Genomic DNA, 16792 nt, shown 5'->3' on the forward strand with positions numbered 1-16792 from the left:
CTTTGTCCTTTTAGTTATTTCTTCAATGCTCTTGAAGGCATTCCAAGCCGCTCTCTTCCTCCTGCGTAACTCAGGTGCCAGGTCATAAATGGATCTCTGTGCATATATACATATATATTTGTATGTATAGATATATCTATTCTTTTCTCCCCAAAATTGGCTGTCTTCTACTTTACACCCCATCAAATGTGGTGTGCTACTCTTGGTACATCAGTGGTGTAGAGTATGAGATGAATTCTAATCCTGAATCTCCAGGAATTCTAAACTTTTTAAATTTTTTTAAAAAATTTATTTATTTATTTATTTTGAATACCCATCCCTCCACCAGTGCCCATTTCCCACCACTACGGATCCCAGTATCCTTCCCACCCCCCATCCCCCCTATCCCACCCTGCCTCTGTGGCAGGGCATTCCCTTTTGTTTTCTCTTTCCTATTGGGTGTTGTAGTTTGTAAAAGAGTTAAGCCTGATTTTCAGGGAGAAACGTTGGATGGTTTACTTTCCATTGATCACTTTGTATATAAGGAGATGTTGCGCGGCACGGTTTGGAGTAAAAGTCCTGGTTCCCGCATGTCCGAGCTATGCTTGTAGAGGCTCATGGTCACCGGGGGTTCTATCTGGAGAAGGCAGGATGCGGCACCTACCACATCTGGGACTTCCCAGTGATCTCGGCTCTTTTTGGGACCTGGAGCATTCTCCAGGAGCTGTGGAGCCTCCCAGCGGTTTTTCTTCTTTGTTGCTGTGTGTCTAAATTTTTTTTTTTTTTTTTTATATATATAATTTATTTATTTATTGAATCACTGTGGGAAAAGTTACAGAGCTTTCGGGTTTAGGTCTCAGTCATGTAGATACCAAACACATTTCCCTTTACCAATACTCATTTTTAACCCCGAACCCCAATAGACCCCCACCTCCCACCCCTCCCAATTCTTTGTGAGGCAGATGAGTTCTAGTTAATACTCTATCTACTTTGACTAGATAGATTATTTCGATAGAAGATGCACAATTATTGTTTAGAGTTTACGACCCACCCCCCCCCCCCCCCCCAATCAGACATGCTGAAACAGCGTTGTGAAATGATTTGCTTTCTACAACTTGGTTTAAGAATAAAATGATGTCGCGCGGCCGCGATAGCGGCCGCGCGGTTTTGAATTTCTGCTATTTTACTTATTGACCCTGGAAGAATTTCTATTAAAAGTTAGCTAGTTAAGAGATTGGTTTCTGTGCCCTGGAGTCATGGCCGTGCCGGAGAGCCGCTCGTGGGGGGCAGCTGGCGACCTCGGTGGGGCGTGGGGGACGGCCCACAAAGCCCCCCTTCCCATGAGGTCCCCGCCGCTCCCCCGAGCCCGGCTCAAACCCGCTTTCCACAAGGCTCCCGTGCGGCCGCCATCTTTCTTTCCAGAGAGGAGCAGGCGGGCTGGTCAACGCCCTTCCCCCTCCGGGCAGGCTTGGTGGCGCGGATCAACACAAGTCCATTTGCTTTTCTGCTCCAAGCGGCTGGTTCTCTGTGCTAAGTCCTTGTGCCTCCGGGGCCGTGGCCGTGCCGGAGAGCCGCTCGTGGGGGGCAGCTGGCAACCTCGGTGGGGCGTGGGGGACGGCCCACAAAGCCCCCCTTCCCATGAGGTCCCCGCCGCTCCCCCGAGCCCGGCTCAAACCCGCTTTCCAAAAGGCTCCCGTGCGGCCGCCATCTTTCTTTCCAGAGAGGAGCAGGCGGGCTGGTCAACGCCCTTCCCCCTCCGGGCAGGCTTGGTGGCGCGGATCAACACAAGTCCATTTGCTTTTCTGCTCCAAGCGGCTGGTTCTCTGTGCTAAGTCCTTGTGCCTCCGGGGCCGTGGCCGTGCCGGAGAGCCGCTCGTGGGGGGCAGCTGGCGACCTCGGTGGGGCGTGGGGGACGGCCCACAAAGCCCCCCTTCCCATGAGGTCCCCGCCGCTCCCCCGAGCCCGGCTCAAACCCGCTTTCCACAAGGCTCCCGTGCGGCCGCCATCTTTCTTTCCAGAGAGGAGCAGGCGGGCTTGTGTGTCTAAATTTTTAAATATGGTTATACAGCTGAGGTTAATTTATTTATTTTTTTTTTCAAATTTAACTGGATGGTGACTTTGGGGTCCAGAGGCATCTCTGCAGCTTGTTGCTCTCTTCTGAGAGATTTATTTGTGAGTATGTGGATCATGGCTTTTAACGAGCTTATATGGCACCAGACAGTTTGTGAGTGTGACTACCAGGCTCCCAGTAGCACAGGGAGCTGGGATAGGTTGCCCATTCCCTTCGCTGTGCGAGCCTGGAGATTTCAGTCACAAGTCCCGCATACCTGGGTTTTTCAGCAGATTCACTCATGGATGAGGCTGCGGAGATCAGCCACGAGCATGGCAGTGATTGAGTTCTGGAGTTTTTTGACTGCAGGGCCTCTCTTGGGGCATGGAGGGGAACTCACCAGCGACTTTATATTTTCTTGTGGCTGAGTAATATTCCACTGTGCATATGTATCATAGTTTCTTTATCCAGTTATCTGTTCTTAATACTTGGTTTCGTTTCAGATTTTGGCTATTGCATATGTTTCTTCTTCTTGTGTGAGGCATACCAACCTTAGAAGCTTCTATTTCTGTTCCTAACAAAATATCTCATATTTTCATTAGTCTTCTGTTTATTCATCTGTAAAATAAAAATTTCCTTAGATATTCTTTAATTTTGGGGGGGCTCCCAAGTGGTACTCAGGAGATCCAGGCATCCCATGGGTGATTTTTGTCCAGCTAGACCAGGGTTTCAGTGCAAGAACTCAAAGATGCTGCATGATCTCCGAGGTGCCAAGAATTACTGGGGCTACCCTGACATGCTGGGATTCTCCAGGGCCACACCTGGCTATGGTCAGAGGGTCTGCATTGCTGCACCTGGTAGTGCTCCAGAGACCATGTGGTGCCAGGAGTTAACCTGGACTGGGTACATGTTGGGCATGCACCTAACTGCCGCACTATCTTACTGTCCCTCTTTCAAATCTTGTTCCCAGAGCCAGCACTACTGTAAGCTTGCGACTCAAAGTACCGTCACCAAATTTAAAAATGTGTCTGATAAGGAGACAGGTTAAGGAGTCAGAGGGAAACTGGGGCTATTGATAGAAAGATGGTGATTCGGCTGGACTTGGAACATTATATGCGTGAAAATCCATTGTCAATTTTGTAAATCACGGTGCTTAAATTTTACAAAAAAAGTGAAAAATCTTGTTTAATTCAACTGATATCCTTTTACAAAACCTAAAAATTCTTGTTTGTTTTGCTATCTATGAGATTTTATCATGGGGTCAAAGGAAATGTCCTACTTGTGTAAAACATATATTACACATTGAATGTTTCTGGGATAAGTTGGGCAGTTGGGATGGTTGTTTACCCTCACCTGCTGTCCCATGAACAGAAGCAGGCTGCCCTGTTTTGAATTGCCCTAAAATACTTTGACTCACACAGTTCCCCTACTTCATGGCCCAGGCCCAACCAGCCCCAGCTTTCGTAAATATCACAGACATGCTTAGATGAAATGACTCTCCTTCTACCTTTTAGGGACCTTTGTGTCCATCACTACCTATCCTCTTGTCTCTGTAACCCTCTGATTCTTAACCGGAAAAAAAAAAGACTAATTTTGTAGAATCGAAGAATCCAGTGTTTGAGAAAATGAATTCTATACTATCTTTATTCTGTAACTATCCTTTCTCCTTATCTCCTGCCTCCATGCCTGGCTGTCCTTACCGGGGCCCCTTAGAGGAGGGTGGGTTGAGTTTCCCTCCCCACCAAGAGCAGAGCCCCGGCAGCTGAAGACCTCCGGTTCCAGCCACAGCCATGCTTAAGACCACTCTCCACATGTTCAGACGAGCCTCACGCATGAAGGAACTGGCCGAGGAACCCAGGTGTGCAGGACCCGAGGCATAGATCTCCAAGCCTGCTCGGATTGGGACTAGGCATCCTCCACCCAGATCCCCCATCTTCCAATATGTAGGTGTCACACCCACCAACTGCCCCTGGCGCTGTGTAATCCCATCGATGGCCAAGACCCAGAGACTATAAAACCCTGCTCCCGGAAGATATCTTATTATCTAGTTCTTACTCTGGAGAACCTGGCAGGCTACCAAAAGTATCCTGCCCACACAGCAGAGTCTGGAAAATTTCCTGTGGCATATTCAATATGCCAAAAACCAGTAACAGTGATGGGTCTTATTCTCCTGACCCTGAAAGAGCCTCAAATGTGGCACTTTTTAAAATCTCAGGGCTAGGACGAAGGAGATGTTACTGGAGCCTGCTCGAGGCAATTAATGAACAACAGGAAGACAGTGATACAGTGATCCTTTCTTCCATGACTTGGCACATCCTTTGCTGGATTGTCTTGCTTTCTGTATATTTCTTTTCCTCCATAGAACAGTAAACTCTTTGAAGTCTGGGACTCTACCTTCTCTGTAAGCCTGACAGTGCAGGGTGCACTCACCGTGGTTCATATAGTGCAATCTCTATTGAGCAGATGTCAAATGAAACTCATTCTCCTCACCTTTTAAATAAATACAATTGATTTTCAAACTGACAATAAATCCAAGTGTTATAAATATCACAACTGGTAAATTAGATTGAATAAGTAATTCTTCTTCCCACTTTTTTTCTCCCTGTTTATTCTGTTACTGACCAGGACGAAATTACTATTTCCCAATATCTTTTCTTTTGTTTTCTTTGAAATGGTATTTCATTTCCCTCTTATTTTATAAACTTCTTTGATAATATGATAAAGGAAATTAATACTACATCTCTAAGTTATTTAACTGTACATGGAGAAAGATTTTCAAAACGAAGAATCATACTTAGAAGATGATATTTTTCCAGTGCAAAGAGTTTTCTAAATCAAAATTTTAGGAGTGTGGAATGATGGAATAAACAGAGTGTGAATAAACAGAGTGTGTCTTGTTGGGCAAAACCTTCAACCTTTTAGGGACCTTTGAGTTCATCACTACCTATCCTCTTGTCTCTGTAGCCCTCTGATTCTTATCTGAAAAAAAAAAGACTAATTTTGTAGAATCAAAGAATCAGTGTTTGAGAAAATGAATTCTATATTAGCATTTTCAATCAGGAACTTAACCTTTGAGCTGGCAAAGTGGCTTTGCCAAATCAATCTATTTAGGAAATTAAAAATAAAATTAGGCACATTTATTGCAGATTAAAGTGAAATGGAATTGAACATCTGTAACTGGTGCCAGAAGAAAAATGTCCTGTTGAGATAATAGTGCCAACAGGGGAACGGAGCCAATCTCTAGCATCATGCATTTCTTCTGTAGTCTGGATTCTCATTCTTGCCTCTTTAGGTGAACTTCGGTATGAGGGTGATTGCAGGAGTTGAAGGACTTATGAAATTAGTAGAATTATGTGCAGTCTTTTATGTACATGCATATTGAATAAGCCAGGATTCTAACCAGAAATAGATCTACAACTGGGTAAGAGGAAGAGAATTTAATAATGGCTATTTATGAAGGACAGGGGAAGATTGAGGGGTACTTGACCAGCTGAGGTCCTCACAAGTTTCCCCTGGCTTTGTACTCAGGGGTCATTCCTGCTGGTGTTCTGGGAACCATATACGGTGCTGAGAATTGAACTGAGTTGGCCACATGCAAGACAAATTCCTTCCTGTACTATATCTCTGAATCTTGGGGCAAATGGAAGAAAGATGCATTGTGGTTAGTGCTTGGGGAACCATTGTCACTCACACATTGACCTGAATGGACCAGAAGGAGTCAATGGGGTGCTCATGAAGTTTGTATGGTGAGAGTATCTCAGTAATATTTTATTAAGTCTCTCTCGTTCAGTCTCTCTTGCCAGATAATTCCATCTCATTCTTCAGGATTCCCCGGATATCACCTCTCCTGAAAAGGTCTTCCTGAGTTTTCTGGTAAGAGTTGAATCACAGCGTGGTTATCATGCAAATGTTGTTAATTTTCCTATCACAACATCTATCACACTCTTTCATAATTGCCTCTTTATTATCTAATATTAGCACCAAGTGCCTAGATGCTTTGTGGAGTCACAAATTCTATATTATCATCCTCATTTCCTTAATATCTAATCAAGTGATTTGTGGAATGGGCGGAAGGAAGGAAATGAAACGTGTCTCATTATCTAGCACCATCATATCATTAGGCTTTGGGGATCCAAACTTAAAGACAATTCTTTGAGCACCTAGAAAGGCAGAGGGACCTGCGATATGGATTTACTAGAAGCAATAATCACAAATTGGGAATATACTTTGGTGACTAATCAGTGAAAAATTTGCAAGCCTCTAATCCAACAGCCGTTGAGTTTATGTGGTATCCATTATTTAAGAATTTTCTTTAATTGGTTGAGGTTCTATAGTTTACAATATCATTAATAATAGTTTCCATAGTTGAGGCGGAGTGACAGACAGTGAGCTCCTGAATCCTGATATCAGAAGGGTTAAGTTTTGCTATAAATCTGATGTCTAAGAACTAACCCCAAGGAGATTACTAATTATGGAAAAATTATACTTATTATTTTTATCATCTGATTGACAAAATAAAAAAATAAAAGCAACCTAAAAATCCATCAATAGAAAAATTTAAGTTAAAATATGGATCTCACATTACAAAAATATATTTAGCCATAGTACTTGAGATAGATATAGATAATCATGATATATATACAGGAAACGGCAGAGCCTGGCAAGCTACCTGTGGCATACTTGATATGCCAAAAGCAGTCACAATGATGGTCCTTATTCCCGTGACCTTGAAAGAGGCCCCAATATGCCATCAGGCTACACTAGCACGTGACAGGGATGAATGGAGATGTTACTGGTGATTGCTCGAGCAAATAGATGAACAACGGGGTGATAGGTAAGGTGAAAGGTAAAGGCCCTCCCGTTGATCATCGATTTGCTCGAGCGGGCCCAGTAACGTCTCCATTGTGAGACTTCTTATTACTGTGTTTGGCATATCAAATACATCACGGGGAGCTGGCCAGGCTCTGCCGTGCGGGTGAGATACTCTCGGTAGCTTGCCGGGCTCTCCGAGAGGGGCGGAGGAATCGAACTCGGGTCGGCCATGTTGGCTGCGTGCAAGGCAAACGCTCTACCCTGTGCTATTGCTCCAGCCCTTAACGGGGTGATAGTGATAGTGATAGTGATAATGATAGTGATTCTATAGGAAAGCAAGTTTGCTACTTATGTGATTATATGGTTACATCTTTATAAGTAATTCTCATAACCTGTGTGAATATAACCAAATGACTTAAGCTCACTGAGACTCATTTTCCTCATTTATAAGCTATATTTACCTCACAGATTTACTTGGAAGGAGTAAATGTGAACAGTATCCAAGATACCAGGAAGAGTGCCTGGCTTGAAACTAAATCTGTATTGTCTGTTATTGTGATTATTAATATTATCTCTATGCAAAGAGAGCTATGAAGGGCCAGAGAGATATTACAGCAGATAAGTCACTTGACTTCCAAGCAGTTGACTTGGGTTCAATCCCTGGCACTGAACATGATTCTCTGAGCACCATCAGGAGCACAGAACCAGGAGTAAGTCCTGAGCACTTCCAGGTGTGGAAAACCAAAAAAGAAAAACTGAAAAAGAAAAAAAAAGAGAGAGATACTTGCAAATTATTTCTTGTAATTGTGGGAAGGCGTTTATTACCTTATTTGTACATTTCAATACCATATGAATTTTCTCAATGGTAATCTATGTAACATTAACATTATTAATGTGATAATTTGTTAATTAATAAGAGGATAAGGTTATAAAAAAGGAAAAAGAATGAAGCAAAATAGAAGCAGACCCTTGAGGTCTGAATGCAGAACTGAAATTATCACAAGGGGAGGTGATGGGTGACTGGAATGAAGGAGAGGGAGTCCAGTGGACTGTAGCAAGAGAGATATTGGCACATTGGTAGTGGGTTGGGGTTGATAATGTATATTTAGGAGAAGTGCGAAATTGTACACCAAAATCATATACAGTCTTCTAAACCAATGTTATTTTGATTGAAGCAAACAAACAAAAACAACCTGGTTTTAATTCCATCTCGGCTGCTTACTATGTATGTCTTTGGAAAAGTGCACATGTCTGAGCTTTATTTACTTCATAAATAAATAGAAGTACTATTCATTTTTTTCCTCATAAGAATGTACTACAGAGCAAATGAATTATTGGATTTGTCTATGCTCTTGTTAAGTAGCCGAGTACTCTATAGCTATTAGCGGTTTTTATTTGTGCAATTTCACTGGAGTCCTTCTAGATGTTTTGTGGGAGACAAGAAGATCTCTAGGCAACGAACACCTTATGTAGTCTAGAAATTGTGGATTTGTTTGTCACACTCATGATCTGCTATAATCGTCGAAAGAACTCTAAGCTCCAAATTCGTAACATGGCACACTGTTTCTGTGAACTTTCTTTTGCCCTGGTTTATTTTTGCTACATGTGGATTCGTGGTCCTCCACTGGGGCACACAGCTCTCCTTTCAATGTGGATTTGACTATTTCCATGCTTGCTACTGACTTGCAATATTCAGTTAACAGTGAGAGGTCAGCCTATTGGTGTCCTTGGGTGAATCCATAGGATCGTGGGCTTGGGAGGTGAACTACTACCCAGGTTCCTGAGGTTGAGCAGACTGTGGGAGTCCCGAGGAATTTGGTAATATTTACTGTAGTTTCTGACACATCACCTCCTTCTTTGCACTCCTGAAAGATGCAGATGCCTTCACGGAGGAGGTCCAGGTGGAGCTTGACAGCATTCTGGGAGCACAAGGACAGAGCTGTAGTCAAAATGTGCAAATCTGAAGGAGGTCTTTGTGCAGAGAAACTGTCCCGCCCGTAAAAGTCCAATGTCCCCAGTCACTAGATTAATGCCAATTTGTTTTCCAGTGAAGACATTGGTGACTCGGGGCTCAGGGTGACTTTAGCACTTTGGAACAAAAAAAGGAAAAGGCAGTCTTAGCACTAATCAAATGAATGTCCAGTCCGGTGAGTGAGTGGCTATTGAACGTGCAAGCTGGTGCCCTCAAAATATAGTCTCAGACGCACATGCTGGGTGAATACTCGTGCATCAGGGCTATGACTTCTTTTTGTGATGCCTTTAAAACAGTGATTTTTATGTATAAATTATAAGGTATCACAAAAGAGTATATATTTCTATTTGAATGAAACATAAAGAATCCTGTAACGAAAAAAGATACAATATTTTTTTAATAAAAGAGAAGGATTTTTACAGCAAGGAATGATGAATGCATCTGAGTGGGTTTCCCTGCCTGTCTGAAAAAACTGTCCCCACAGCTTGTGAACCCATGATTCCATATAGATTGGATTCTGGGTGTGTTCAAGTATAAGGCTTCCCTGAGAACCGGAAGGGGTACGCTTATTCTCTCTTTTCTCACTGTTTGGAAGGTTGCAGTGCAAGCTTATAAAAGTTCATTTCCATTTTCAAAAGCAGAGTTGGTGAAACACTTTGGAAACTTTCCCTGAGCCCTTCCACCCCCCACCCCGCCCCACTTCATCTTCTTGTTCGAGAAATGCAAATCTAAAGCCAATCCTATTTTATGTTAAAAAGTGAAAAACATTTCAATGTATTCTTGTCTTGTATGACTGGCTGAGAGCCTCTAAATCCCCACCATTTACCAAATTAAACTAATTGAAAGTGCTTCCAAAAGCCACATCTGTAGGCTGACGTTTGTCCCTGCCTTTCACTTTCGGCTGGGGAAACTGTTCTCCATTCCATTGATCCCTGAATAGTCATGCCTGTCAGGAAGCCACATCAGCCATTATCATTCTAATTTTACTGCCTTTCTTGGTCCCTAATCTAATTTGCAATGATGCTTAAGCATTTCGCAAGGCCATAGCACTTTCTTCAGAATTTCAACAAGAGCATTAAACCCCCAATTTACATTAATGAAGTGCACATTTAATTAGGGGAGAGGGTAAATGGAGGGCTCTTCAGGAGCAGTTTGGGTGATATGATAGGCACTCGAGAAAGGAAGGAAATAGAGCTGATAAAGGACTTGCCATACATCAGATGGCTGGATTTCTTTCCCTCACCCGAGATTTTTCCCAGCCTCATCTTCGTCTCATTCCCACCCTCCCGTCAACCAACTCCACTTCTCTTAAAATTGGCAACGAAGCCATGACAACAAAATTATGAAAGCAGAGCTGTCAACAAGGGGAACCGGGGAAAGAACTATATACGAGGATCTTGTGGTTCTCAGTTTCCCAGTGGGGATGGGGGGTGGGGTGGGCGGGGAGATTAACTTGTTCTTTTAAATAATGAGAAACATAGGAAACCATCTCCAGTCTCCTGTTTAATGAATGCATTAAGCACACAGGCTGAGCAGCACAGAGGCAGTAGCACAAACTTGGCTTACTATGGAGAGAGGGTGGGGCGGGAGGGGGTAGGGGAGGGACAGGGACGATTTTCTGGTCATAGAATTCAATGAATTCATTACCACATATTACCCAAGATGCAGTGACATCACCCAGTCGAGTCTCGGCCATTGACTCCCCTGGGCCGGGGCTTCTGACCCAGGAGAAGTTGAGTATTTGTGTATCTGTGTCAGTGCACATTTATCTTTGGGGGAAAAAATTCCTTTTCCTTTTGCTTGCCCTTTTATGACTGTTAATTTTAGCTCCATGTGTTTTTTTTTTCTCTTGTTCCAGGATCACCTGTTTTCTATTTAATCCATCGTTCATGAGGTAAAAGAGCAGGGGATTAGAGTCAGATATGAATTTTATTCATAGGATCTTACCTCAAGTTTTTCATCTCCTTCATTCATAATAATGATGATGACAGTGATGATTATGGTGATGATAGTAATAATAACAACCTTTTCAGAAATAAGTATTGTGAACAACAATTCAGCAATGGAGTACTTTTTCAAGTTTATACGTATTTGTTTTTATAAGGCTTGGTATTTTGGGAGCTAAAATATAGACTTCTGTTTACTTTAAAATTTCATTAGCATTTCTCTCAAGTATAGAGTAATATTTCGTTGAGGAAAAGATGTATTTCATGTGTTCGACTGACTTAGTTACACTGGCGATATTTGATAACATATTGGAAGATTGAAATAATGCACGTTCCAATGTAGTCCCTCCTCTCCCATTGCCTTATTGGTACTTGATACTTGCAAGCCAGCCTTTAGGGACAAACCACATTTTCCAAGCACATGTGGGATGAGCATTAAACTAAGGTTAAAGTTGTAAATAAGCAGGAAATCACCATTCCTCCAAATTCATAGCCCATGTTCTGAGTGGCAGGAAAAGAGAGACTCTTCTCCTTACAATTTCGACCTGAGCAAATAATAGGAAGAGAAGGAGACAGAGAGGCAGGATTAATCAATGAAATGTTGAGGAAAAAAGGAATAGATAAATAATATAAGGACATAGGCATACCATTGTTCATTATAGCACTTAGTATAATAGGACATGGAATCAACCCAGGTGACAATGACAGATAAGTGAATAATGAAGGTGTGCTATCTATACACAAGAGAATACTATGCAGCTTCAAGGAATGGTGAAATTTTGCAATTCACTGCAACTTGGATGGGTCCGGAGGGTATCATATCAAGTGAAGCAAGTTTAGCAAAAGAAGGTCAAATGCTAGATTATCTCACTTATCTGTGGTATATAGAAGAATATGGCAAGGGAATGCAGGATACCAAAGGCAGCCAAGCCCTTGGCCCTATGTTACAGAAATGAACAGATTAGGGAAGGCTGGAGCAATAGTACAGCAGATGGGCGCTTGCCTTGCGTACAGCCGACCACCGGCTTTGAACCCTGGCATCCCAGGGATCTAAGGAGCCCTTCAGGAATGATCCCTGAGTACAGCACCAAGAGAAAGCCTGGAATACAACTGGGAGTGGCTCCAAAACAAAACAAAACAAAACAAAACAAAACAAAACAAAACAAAACAAAAACAGGGGCTAGGGAAGGAAAGAAATGGAGCAGGGGAGGTAAGAAGAGGCAGACAGGAAGACCTAGGGAGAAATATATTTCTCCTATAGAGGTGTGGAAAATGTACATAACCAAACCACAGGCCACTAATACTCTAAGTGTGGGACCCAAACCACAATGATTAAATTTAAACTGTGCCTATTAAGGAGGCAGGCTGGGGGTGGGAGGGTATCTGGTGGGTGGAAATTGATACTGGTGTTGGAGTTCTTGTTGGAACATTATATGCCTGAAATACTATTCTGGATACATTTGTGAATTATGGTGCCTAAATAAAAAGTTTGTTTGAAAACACATAATAATGGGGCTATTAAATATTAAGTTGAGTTTTGAAAAAATCAAATTTGAATGGAACAATTTAGGAATTAGTTCAGAATATCTCGTTTATAAAGTGAACATATTAGTTCTTTGGGGACAGATCTGGGTTGGATGTGTGATGTGGGGAAAGGTTGATGATTAATTTGTTTAATATCTGACTTTCTTTTTAAAAATGGAGATATACACATTATGAAGATAATTTGATGATTAAATGAAATACTGCATAGAAAATACTTAGCATAGTGCCTGATATCTAATAAGAACTCATTGAATGAATTAACTTGAGACTGTCATAAATAGTCAACAAATATTACTACAGAGGAAAAGAAAAAAATAAATTAAGTAAATGGGACACTAAGGAAAACTATAGTTATTATTATTACTTTTGGGGGGGCACCCTTGGTTTAATTCTAGCTCTGAGCTTAGGGATCACTCCTGGAGGTTCTGGGGGATCTTATAGGGTGCAGAGGGTTGAACCCAGGTCAATACCCTACCCAGGGTGTTAGTTTTCTGGCCCAGGACTAAGAAAATTATGCAAGAGAACACACACTTAGAGGAAGGAATGTGCATATGGTAAAGGGAGACCAAATCATATTTGGATAATCGATACCAAAGGTGTGAGCTTTGGTGTCTTTTCTATGGATATTTTGGCAGAAATACAGGAAAGTGTTTAAGACCAACAAGAAGGAGGATATAAGGTAAATTGACAAGTATTTAGAAATCTTCAACACTGATTTTTATAATTTATTTTAGAAGTCATCTCAGTAGATACTGATCTTTTAAAATGCAACTAGAATTTTTCCTTATATCTATAATTAGTTGTGTCTTTTTTTTCAAATGTAGAATGAAAAAATTTGATTCTGAAAACTACAGTATCATTTTCTCTTCTTCATCTTCCATTGATGGTAGACATTATAGTGAAGGTCCTTTCTCTCACACTTGGTGATTTCTTCAAAGTCAACTATAGTTATAAAAATTTTAGACCCCTCCAGGGGTATTTTATACTTTATCCAAGACTCAGTTTTAGATATTTTTGGCCACACCTGGTGGTTCTTAGCAATTATTCCTGTCTCTGAACTCAGGAATTACTCCTGGCAGGCTCAAGGGACCATGTGGGGTATTAGGGATCAAACCTAGGCCAGCCTTGTGCAAGACCAGTGCCCCAACCACTCAACTATCTCTCCAGTTTCCCAGTCTTAGAATTTGTTCTTCTTTGCTCTTCCTTGATTCTGTTGTGATGTCCAAGTCTGGAGGGAAATTGTGTAAAATGTGAGAGCACTGCATTATTTTATTTTTCTTACTAGGTTATTATTAAAATTTGAGACTTATACAGATCTCTGGGAACCAAGTCTCATTCTTTGGGACATTTTTGGTTCACAAACCAACTGAAAATACTGGTGATGAAAAAGATGCAGAGGGACAATTTTGTTGTCATGGATTGGCACAGATTGTGGAATATTTGGAGGTGCTCCGTGGTCTCACCTCCACACAGGTCTTCTCTTCTTGCCACCAAAATCATCCACATGTGGTGGAAAATCAAGACCTATGGAGATAACATAAGGTAGGCTAAGAGTTGGCATACGCCATTTCTGTACTAGTGGGGGTACCATTGGCCCAGTGGCTTCCTGGAGCCCAGCCTGACACAATTCAATGCCCAAGGAAAGCTACATACAGGAGCTTGATTGACAATTCCAACATTCATTCCTCATCTGAAAGGTGAAAGGACTGCTGTATCCTGGTGGGGACCAATTCCTAAGGAAACGGGGGATGGGTTTGTGTTTGTGTATTTGCACAGCAGATGGACTGTGACTCTCAAGTGAAAGAAACTCGAGGCAGTGGCTGAAGGATGTACAGCCAAGACTTGCTCTGAGGCCTGTGACACTGTTCCCAGTGTCTCTACTGGCTATCATGTGACCCTCAGTCTCTACCAATGAACACCCACCAGCATTCCTATGTCCCGCCCTTGGAATCTTATGCAGTCTCTAGTACATGTATTAAAAAAAATGTGTGGACACAGGAGAAAAAGAAATAGCTGAATTTTAGTCATGATTTCTAACAATGTACTCAAAGACTGTTGGAATAAGCAAGATTGATTTTTTTGTGTGTAATTATACAATTTTCCCAATCCTCCTTTAACCCAGTTTAATTAGGAAAGGGTAGTCTGCAAATAGAATTCAGTGATAAGCAATTTCTTGGTAGGGTTTGGTTAAGAATATCTAAGGCATATTTGCCTTCTTTCTAAATATACTGCCTGACTGGCTGTGAGAATTAGAAACTTAAGCGCATCAGTAAAGAACATAAATTGGTTCTCTTATGGACATGAACCTGCATATAAGAGACCAGGAGGGATCGAAAGATGATAAAACTTTAAGCACTGATACACTCTTTTTTTTTAGGTTTATTTTATTTTGGGTCACACCCAGTGGTGCTCAGGTTATCCTTCTGGCTCTGTACTCAGAGATGACTCCTGGTGGTACTCAGAGAACCTCAGTGGATGATGGGGATGGAACTCTGGTCAGCCATGTACAAGGCAAGAGCCCTGCCCACTGTAATGTCTCTCTAGCTCCTTTCGGCAGTCTTTTAAACACGGTATGCTAAGAAACCCTCATTACTCAGCTGTCTCCAAGTTCTTGGAAATCAGTCAGTTTCCAGGATTTTGAGAAATAGGCAATAATAACCACAGCATCAACTTTTCAGTGTCTCCTAAAGCTTGGGATAGATGGATCTTCTCATACCCTGCAAGTATAGTCGGTGGTGGGGTGCACTGAGAAATTTAGCAGTAGTCTGAAATTTACCCATAAGCTGACATGAGAGCCCCAGGTAACAGCCATGCTTTCTCCCCTGAAGGTGAAGAAAGGCCTAAAAATAAGATTAGATTTGAAAAAATATGTAGACTTCCCAGACTCTTACGTGGTCTGTGGCCCCTCTCTGAGTTTGCCCATCTTAAGTAATCGCGTGGCCTCTTCTTCAAGTCATTGAAGTCGGCATTTGTTCTCCATAAGAGAGAAACTCCAGCCAAATTATTTTCTAATGTATAATAACTTTGATCCCTGGGACCATTTTGCATTTCTGACTAGGTGTCTGCTGAATAGATTATTAGCAACCCCTGGCTTGTGTTCACTTTGTGAAGAGACAGTTTGCTCAGCTTGTACATAACATTGTTATGTTTTAGCATTTGGGGGCATGGAAAGAAAAGAAATTGGTCAAAATAATGAAATAACACTTGGGCATAATATGCTCCTTCAGGTGGGTGAGAATTTGATGCCCTGTATACCTTTATTCTGTCATATGAATAGATATAGCCATGCTGACACAAGTTTGTGTTGTCTCTCATTGAATGACCATGTTCACAGCTGGGTGGAGGAGTGGGGAGAAGGCAGGGGTGGATTCAGGAGAGAGAAGGACTTCTAGCGGTAAAATTCATGTAGCAAGTGCACATTTTGTTTTTCAACGATGCATACTTGAAACTTCTTTTTTTTTTTTTTTGCTTTTTTGGGTCACACCCGGAAATGCTCAGGGGTTACTCCTGGCTCTGCACTCAGGAATCACTCCTGGCGGTGCTCGGGGGACCATATGGGATGCTGGGAATCGAACCTAGGTGGACCGCATGCAAGGCAAATGCCCTACCTACTGTGCTATTGCTCCAGCCCCATACCTGAAACTTCTAATGCAATATAATTTGAATAAAAAGAAGTCAAAAGAAACTGAAAAAGCTAAGTATATTTGAGAAATGATTCTGAATGTCAGAGTTTTCTCTCTGGACTAAGCACTTGTCAGTTATCTATTGACTTGAAAAAGGGAAAGAACAGAGCCTGTATCTTAACCTCCAGATTCACTTTTATATGGAGAAAATAATGAAAACCATTCTTCCACTTTTATTTAAAAGTGTGGGCTTGTATTCCTAGACAGTTATCCCCGGAAAGCATTAAACTTCTTACTGATGAGAAATATCTTCTTTTAGAATTGGCTGGAGCCAGTTAGGTACAGAAGCGAGTGAATGAAGGAAACCTCTGCATCATCGTGCCCCTGTTTGCCAAATCACCAGCACCAAAGCATCTGGATCCTCCTCCAGTAGTTCTGCCTCTGCCAGATCCCAGACGCTGCTTTACTAATGCAGCGCATTAAAGGTCCCCTAGTGGCTGTGCAGGGGAAATGTTCCTTCCCAAACACCCTCTTCGTGCCATGGAAGACTCAGAACTGGCAGAGGATGGAGTCCAACGTGCTATTGGACAGAAGCCTCGCATACTTGTATGCCAACTTGGCACTGCCAACAATCAGGATGCATGAATCCCCCAGGCCTGGGTCCTGGAGCTGTTTTTATACACGAGAAGCAGACTTGGCAGGGGCAGGGGAAATGTTTCTCTTAGCCTGGATGACCCTGGGTTGGGTATTTACGTGGCTTGAGTTTACCAGATAGCACTTAGTCTTTCACTTATAGCTCCCCCCCCCCGCCCACCGCCCCTTACCCAGCTATGTAGATCTTGTATTTTGACTCTTCTGATACGTG

The sequence above is a fragment of the Sorex fumeus genome, unplaced genomic scaffold (assembly GCF_029834395.1).
Source record: "Sorex fumeus unplaced genomic scaffold, SorFum_2.1 ptg000013l, whole genome shotgun sequence".
Taxonomy (NCBI): Eukaryota; Metazoa; Chordata; class Mammalia; order Eulipotyphla; family Soricidae; genus Sorex; species Sorex fumeus.